The 8,309-nt window shown below is 46.0% G+C and overlaps 1 long non-coding RNA gene across 1 annotated transcript; it reads right to left on the bottom strand.

Moving 5' to 3' along the window:
• Window positions 1–1,758: 1,758 nt before the first annotated feature.
• On the bottom strand, window positions 1,759–2,666 carry LOC128776084 (uncharacterized). Its single transcript, XR_008421019.1, has 2 exons — window positions 2,029–2,666; window positions 1,759–1,926 (listed from the first exon to the last, which is right to left on the bottom strand). It is a non-coding gene; the product is annotated as an uncharacterized LOC128776084 (long non-coding RNA).
• Window positions 2,667–8,309: the final 5,643 nt, after the last annotated feature.

Genomic DNA, 8,309 nt, shown 5'->3' with positions numbered 1-8,309 from the left:
TAGAATTTTTGATGAAGTCCAGTTGGTCTGTGTTGCTGCTTATGCTTTTTGGTGTCATATCTAAGAAACCATTGCCAAGTCTAAGGTCATGAAAATTTACCCTTATCTTTTCTTCTGTTTTATAGCTTTAGCTCCTACATTTAGGTCCTTGATCCATTGTCAGTTACTTTTTGCCTTTGAGGTTACCTATGAATTTTAGGACCAGCTTTTCTGTTTCTGCAAAAGCCATTCGGATTGTGATATAAGGACCACACCAAATCCGTGGATCATTTGGCGGGAGTATCGCCATCTTAACAATATTCAGCCTTTCAATCCATAAACATAGATGCCTTCCCATTATTTGTGTCTTGTGTAATTTCTTTCAGAAATATTTTGTAGTTTCTAGTGTATAACTCCTGCATTTCCTTGATCGAATTTATTCTGAAGTATTTTATTCTTTTTGGTGCTATTATAAATGGAATTTTTTCTTAATTTCCTTTTTGATGCATTTTTTTTTTAGTGTTTATATATTTCTGAGAAAGAGACAGAGGGTGAGCAGGCGAGGGGCAGAGAGAGAGGGAGACACGGAATCTGAAGCAGGCGCCGGGCTCTGAGCTGTCATCACAGAGCCCGACGTGGAGCTCGGACTCACGAACCATGAGATCATGGCCTGAGCTGAAGTTGGACGCGTAACCTATAGAGCCATCCACGTATCCCCTTAATTTCCTTCTTGGATTGTTCCTTGCTAGTGTACAGAGTTCAATAGGCATTCTTGAGATCTACTATATTGATTATGTTGTTTATGTCTTCAATGTCATTCCTTATTTTTGGCTCTTTTTTTCCTCTGTCTTATTTTGAGTGTGATATATTAAAATCTCCTGTAATTAGTGTATTTCTATCTATATTTATTTGCATCATCTGTAGTTTTTGTATCTCGAAAGTGTTTACTGGAGCACCTGGCTGCCTCAGTTGGAAGAGCCTGCGACTCTTGATCTCGGGGTCAGGAGTTCAAGCCCCACATTGGGTGTAGAGGTTACTAAAAGAAAAAAGTTTGTTATGCTATGCGGTGCATAAATACCGTGACAAATGTTACAGCGTGGTTGTGAATTGTGGCTTTTAATATTTAAAATTGCCCTTTTTGTCAGGTTTAATGCTTTGCAGCCTGAATCCTACTTTGTTTTAGATCAAGAGCATTACCTCTGATTTTTTGTTTCCATTTGCCTGGTATGCCTTTATCCCCTATCTTTAGTTTCTCTGAATCATGTTGCTCGAGGTGCCTTTCTTGTAGATAACATCGTTGGGTCTTGCTATTTCAGCCAAATTAAAAATTAAAAAAGAAAATAGGTGAGCTAAACCTTACATTTACACTTATCAATATAATTGGTGTGTTTGGTAATAACTCTCTGTCATAATATTTTATAATTATGCTTATTTGTTCTATTTGATATTTGAGTTGTATTTTTTTGATCTTTAATTTATAAGATAAATTGGTATTTAGGAAGGCTTATATTTTTGTTCTAGTGGTTACCATTGTATTTATACCTTAAAAAAAAAAGAACCTCAATTTCAAAACTCTGTCTGGCTTATCCATTTTTACTGGTACCTTTAACTCCTACTTATTGTCTGTTCTTTCAGTCAAAGTTCAATCTGGAGAGAAATCACACAGTAATTTGAACAGGAGGAGTTTGATATAAAGAATTATTAATTATAACAAGGGACCGAAGTGCCAAGGCATTGGCCAATAATAACTCCAATGAATATAGAAATAGCAGATATTGGGGTGCCTGGGTGTCTCAGTCAGTTAAGCGTCCAACTTCGGCTCAGGTCAGGATCTCATAGTTTGGGAGTTCGAGCCCTGCAGCGGGCTCTGTGCTGACAACGTGGAGCCTGCTTCGGATCCTCTGTCCCCTCCTCTCTCTGCCCTTCCCCCGCTGGTACTCTTTAGCTCTAAGATAAATAAACATTAAAAAAAGAAAAAAAAAGAAATAGCAGATATAAGGAGCAGCCCTCCCACCCCCCATTTACAGCAAGGCTGTGCCCAGGAGATACCTCTCTTCCCACGCATAGGTCTGAGATCTAGATCTGGTTGGACAGAGCATGACTGTGGCTCACAGGGTGTTAGCGAAGTCAACTGTGGTGCAGGTGGAACTTGCTGGAAAACCATTCTGTAGGGTGCCACGGAACGCTGTCGATGAGCAGGTGTCTCAGTGGAGATACTTTGCGCCAAAACAGTCCAAGGGGAGGTGCTGGGAAGCTGCTAACGGCTGGCTGTCGGGCGCTAGAGGAGGTTGGTGCCGCCAGAGCCATGGGTGCCCTGCATGCTTCATGCCTGAGGAGCCATAGGTCTTGGAGAAGCTTCACGAGAGGGTCTAGTGAGACCTTCAGAAGGTGGAAAGAAAACTTCCTTCTGCCCTGGCTCCTCTGCGCCCTCTGCTGGCAAGCTTAAGAGTGAGCCAGCCGGCAAAGACCCAGATTTAAATGGCCCCAGCGTATTTTCACAGAGCAGTCCGTTAAGAGTGAATTTGGAGCGGAGAGGCACCCATACAGCCATCAGTGAGTTTCATCCTATTTTCCTTTCTCCCTCTCCCTTCTTCTCCCACGCTTTGAATTACACTCATTATCACAATATGTAACATGTTTACTTTTTTCCCCATGCCACCTCTGGTTTAGCCTTAAGTCATACGTATATATATTTGCATCATCTCTGGGGTGGGTAAAGTACATTCTCTACCAGATTGGCTCACAGGTGCAGACTTCCCGAAGTAGTTGCTGAAAAACAGAAAACTGTTTCCTATGGCCTTGATACATGAAGGACAACTTGTTTGAATATAAAATCCTTGGTTCATGCTTTAAAAAATAGAAGGTTAAAAAAAAAAAAAACGCTAGGGGCGCCTGGGTGGCTCAGTGGGTTAAGCGGCCGACTTCGGCTCAGGTCATGATCTTGAGGTCCGGGAGTTCGAGCCCCGCGTTGGGCTCTGTGCTGACAGCTCAGAGCCTGGAGCCTGTTTCAGATTCTGTGTCTCCCTCTCTCTGACCCTCCCCCGTTCATGCTCTTTCTCTCTCTGTCTCAAAAATAAATAAACGTTAAAAAAAAAAAGCTGTTCCATTACTGTATCGCTTTGTTTATTGGTTTTTATTTTTTGTTAAGTCTATTTATTTATTTTGAGAGGGGTGAGGGGCAGAAAGAGGGAGAGAGAGAATCCCAAGCAGGCTCCACTCTGTCAGCACAGAGCCTGACTTGAGGCTCAATCTCACAAACCGTGAGATCATACATAACCTGGACCCAAATCAAGAGTTGGACGCTTACCCGACTGAGTCACCCAGGCGCCCCTGTATTTTGGCTTTTAAAAATCTGATGCCATTCTGATTCTTTTGTCTTTGTAAGTTATTTGATCTTTCTTCCTGAAGATCTTAAGAATTCTTTTTTTTTTTTAAGATTTTTTTTGGGGGTGGGGGGAAGGGCAGGGAGAGAGAGGGAGAGAGAAAATCCTAAGCAGGCTCTGTACAGTCAGCATGGAGCCTGATGTGGGGCTCGAACTCTCGAGCCGTGAGATCATGACCTGAACCGAAATCAAGAGTTGGACGCCCCAAGAATTCTTTTTTTTTTTAATTTTTTAATGTTTATTTATTTTTGACAGAGAGAGACAGAGCATGAGCGGGGGAGGGGCAGAGAGAGAGGGAGACACAGAATCCAAAGCAGGCTCCAGGCTCCGAGCTGTCAGCACAGAGCCTGACGCGGGGCTTGAACTCACAGACCGCGAGATCATGACCTGAGCCGAAGTTGGACGCTCAACCGACTGAGCCACCCAGGAGCTCCAAGAATTCTTTTTTTTTTTTTAATGTTTATTTATTTTATTTTTGAGACAGAGAGAGACAGAGCATGAACGGGGGAGGGTCAGAGAGAGAGAGGGAGACACAGAATCTGAAACAGGCTCCAGGCTCCGAGCTGTCAGCACAGAGCCCGACGCGGGGCTTGAAATCACAGACCAGGAGATCAAGACCTGAGCCCAAGTCGGACGCTCAACCGACTGAGCCACCCAGGCGCCCCAAGAATTCTTTATAAAGAGTATTTTCAGGGGCACCAGGGTGGCTCAGTCAGTTAAGCATCTGACTCTTGATCTCAGGATCGTGAGTTCAGGCCCTTCACTGGGCTCTGTGCTGACAGAAGTTAGTAGCCTACCTTCTACCCAGTAGAAGCCTACTTAAAAATAAATAAAATCTAAAAGTATAAAAATATCTTGAAAGCTAATAGTTTTATGAGGATATGTCTTAACGCTGATTGTTCTGGGTTAGTTTTCCAAGGTTCCCAGTGGGCCCTTTCAATGTACAGGTTTTTTGCTCTTTTCTTATAGTGTTAAATATCAGCTCTGGCTCATTGTTTGGTTTTTCTTCAGGGACTCCGATAATACCAATGGGATTCCTTCTTTGACAATCTTCTGTTACCATTATTTCCTTCTTCTACTTCTTTATCACGTTTTCATTCTCTCGATTGTTCTTCTGTCTTTCTTCAATGACCCTTATTGTATGTTTGAGTCGATTCTCCCTTGGGCATCTTACAACGTAATCTTTATTTCTAGATAATTTTGTGCGTTTCTTCCATTTCTCTCCTGAGTTCTACCAACCTTCTTCGTTCTTTTCCTGGGTGTTATCTATTTCCATTCTGTTTAAAATTTCTCCTTCTAGGGGCTCTCGGGTAGCTCAGTGAGTTAAAGCATCTGACTCTTGGTTTCTGCTCAGGCTATGATCTCATGGTTGGTGAGTTCCAGCCCCGAGTGGGGCTCCGAGCTGGCAGTTCAGGGCCTGCTTGGGATTCTCTCTCTCCCTGTCTCTCTGCCCCTTCCTCGACCTCTTTCTCTCTTAAAATAAATAAATAAACATTTTTTTTTTTCTCATTCTAGGTGGCTTTGCATATCTTCTAACACTTGTTTGGGGTGTATTTCGTTCTGGTTAGACTGCTGCTCTGTGGCTGTTTCTTCAGGGGTGGATGTAAATTGTTCTTGGTTTGACAGGTGATGAAATTCATTTTGCGATATTTTGCAGTGACTCTGTAAGAATCCGTTCATCTTTTCTTGCTCATTTCTGTGCTGTTGGGTGTCTTCTCCCTGATCGAATGCTCCTTCTTTTGCCAACATGGCGAAGTCCAGATGCTTTCATGGATTTGTTTGGAGAAGGGGTCCTTTGGTTTTGTTCTTTCGTCTTGCAGAACCATGAAATCTCTCCGTTTTCTTCCCCTTTGACAGCCAAAGGGTACCTCTCCCTTCCTTGTGGCCCTTTGCTCTCCAGGAATCTGTGGTTTTCAGAGACGGGCCGGTTACATCACTGTGTACTTTGAAATCCCTCCCTTAGCGTCAAGCCTCTGACCTAGTCCAGACAGGGTTTCACATTTTTCAGACGTCAAGTGGACGCAGTGTTTCTGTGAGGTCTTCCATCAAGTGTGGGCCACTACCAGCTCCCTGCTTCTCCTAGCTTTTCTCAGCCGGTCTGCTCAGAGCCCGTGTGGGCAGGGTGAGGGTGGGACAGGGACACCGGAGATGGTGTGCTGTCACTGTTTCTTGTTTTTACTTACAGGTCCTTTTAAGTCTGAGCATTCGACCTTCAGGCTCTACTGGGGGCTTGGTTTTGCATAATTATATCTTTCTCTTCTCTTCGTTCCATATTGTTTTTTTTTGGGGCGGGGGGAGATAGGAACTAGGCTGCTACTGTCATTGTCTTTAGCTACCCAGAAGTCTCTCTCAAAATAATTCGCTTCTCATCCCTCCAGCTTTGGCCTTTGCCAGGTTAGAGTCCTTAGTACCCAAGAGAATGCTAGCGGACACAGCAGTGGTTCTTTTGAACTGGAAGGGAAGACTGCTACCTTGTGTTTTTGCCCTTTTCATGCCTTGGTACCAACAGCTCTAAAAGGATGGCTGAGGGGTGCCTGGGTGGCTCAGTCGGTTAAGTGTCCAGCTCTTGGTTTTGGATCAGGTCGTGATCTCACGGGTCATGAGTTCGAGCCCTGCATCGGGCTCTGTGCTGACAGTGTGGAGCCCGCTTGGGATTCTCTCTCTCCCTCTCTCTCTTCCCCGCCCTTGCTTGGGCTCTCTCTCTCTCTCTTTCAAAATAAATGTTTTTTTTTAATAATAAAAAATAAAAGGATGATTGATCCTGATGATCAAGGAAGAAATTGTTGCTGCCATACAATGGAGGGGGGAGTCCCCAGGACTCACCAGGACTGCCAGGCCCAGTGATCACCTTCACTAAAAAAACTAAAGACACCCAGTACAGGCAGACTTACCAAGGACTTAGACCTCTTGGGGAAGAAAGTCACCTCACTAGGTAAAGATCCTTGAAGACAAACAAACAAACAGCCCATGCGATGGATCATAGAAGAAATAAGTTATAAATGCTAATCTAGGGGGTTGAGAGATTAAATACAGGATGCTGTTATACTTGAATTTCAGAGAAACAACTTTTGCTTAGTATCAGTATGTCCTAAAAAAATTATTTGTTGTTTCTTTGAAGTTAACTGGGCACCCTGTACAGTATTTTAATTTGCTAACGCTGGAAGCCCTAATGATGGCCTTGTAACTCATTACACAACACTTTCTTCCTTGCAAGTAAAATCTAGCTTAGCCAGTATCTTTCCCTTGTCTTATGTAAAGTGTGTTATTGATGATTGTCTTCATAACCCAGTGCACCTGTTACAGTGTATCGAGATGGGATCATGACTCAACTACCAAGCGTCTCCACACCAATCTACACTTCCACAGTTGCCATGCTGGGGGGAGAGAGGGCCGGGAGGCTGAACACTAGCAGTTAGTGCTTTGCCCCAGAACTGACATTCTATGTTTCATTAGCCAGAGCTGGTCTCATGTCCAGGCCTAAGTTCAGGGAGGTGGGGAAGGGGACTAATGTACCTAGAAGTGGAGAGCCAGCAACATTGCCAATGTCCAGACAGGTGGCCAGTGGCTGATGGAACTTGGGGTCTTCCCTTTTGGGAAGAAGTCGTGGTTGGAAGAGGGGTAGTTGCGGGAGCATGTCGTTGTTGCTATGACCTTCAAGAAGTTTAAGTATGAGCAGAAGTATGTGGAGACTGAGCGTGCAAAGGGGTGGACTGTGGTGGATGCCATGGGCTCATGTCCATCCCTACCTTCCCAGGCGTACTGAGAGGATGTGAAACTGAAAACTTTACTCAGACACCTCTTAGTCAAATTAAGCACACGCATGCCTTATGATTCAGCAATTCTCTTCCTAGCATGTGTCCCAGGGAAATTGCCACATAGACACATGAAGGGACATATTGTGACGCTCGCTGTGGCATATCTGTGGTGGGGGCAGGGGAGCTGGAGGTCATCTGGTGCCCAGCACTGGAGAAGTGGGTGGACAAAATGGGACGGATGCATGGATGGGTGGACAGATGGGACAGAAGGATGGCTGGTGAGTCCTTCCATGGGCCAGTGATTTTAATCTTAGGCTGAGGATTATCACTACTTAGTGCATCTGAAGTCAAAAAGAAAACGAGTACACTTCCCAGGCTCCCTTGTGCTAGAGGTCTGTGTGAGAAACAGATGTCCTCTAAATGACGTGGGCAGAGGAAACAAGACGGAGGCCACTCAGCGGCCGCGGGAGGCTCGGCCTGTCTGTAGCAGGGCCAGCGCTCTGGCTTTGTGGGTGCCAAGAGGCACCTGGGCTCTGGCAGCCCACCCACATTCCAGGATCGAGGCCCAGCTTCTGGGTGCTCGGAGGAGCTGGACTGCAGGCAGGGCAGGGGGTCCTGGAACTCAGCAGTGCCACAGGCAGCTCCTGGGGGCCCCCTTCTCTAGCCTTCCCAGCCACTTTGGAAGTAGCCGGGTGTCTTAAATCCCTTTCCTGGATTCTTTCCTGGAACCAAACCCTTCCTGATTTGGCAGTGGCGTGCCCAGATCACCCAGCAAGTTACCGCCGTGGCCCCAACTTGGGACAGACCTCCCGACCTGACCTGTGATGGCCCGCTTGTCCCGGGCCCTGCTTTCCTTTCCCAGCCCGCCACGGTTAGGAGGGGCAGGAATGGCCCATGAGGAACCTGTGGGCTGGAAGCCCAGGAGGCAGGGGCCACACGAGAGGCCCTTCCGGAGCAGAACAGTTAGGCCCCAGCCTCTGGTCATCCTCTGCCCAGCACTGCTGATTGATCACCGCTGATGGACCACAACCCCCCACCGCCACCCCAGGGGCTGGCCCAGGGCAGAGAGGCCTGGGGACTCTGCCGCCCTGTGATCCGTGCAGGTCTCTGTCCTCACGGTGCGGTGATGGCAGCCTCCTCCAAGATGACGAAACACCATTACTAACCAGCTGGTGACCACAGGAAAATCACT

The sequence above is a fragment of the Panthera pardus genome, unplaced genomic scaffold (genome assembly GCF_024362965.1).
Source record: "Panthera pardus isolate Hobbes unplaced genomic scaffold, ASM2436296v1 HiC_scaffold_12, whole genome shotgun sequence".
Lineage (NCBI taxonomy): Eukaryota > Metazoa > Chordata > Mammalia > Carnivora > Felidae > Panthera > Panthera pardus.
Note: the sequence above shows the minus strand (reverse complement) of the source record. Positions and strands in the feature narration are given on the sequence as shown.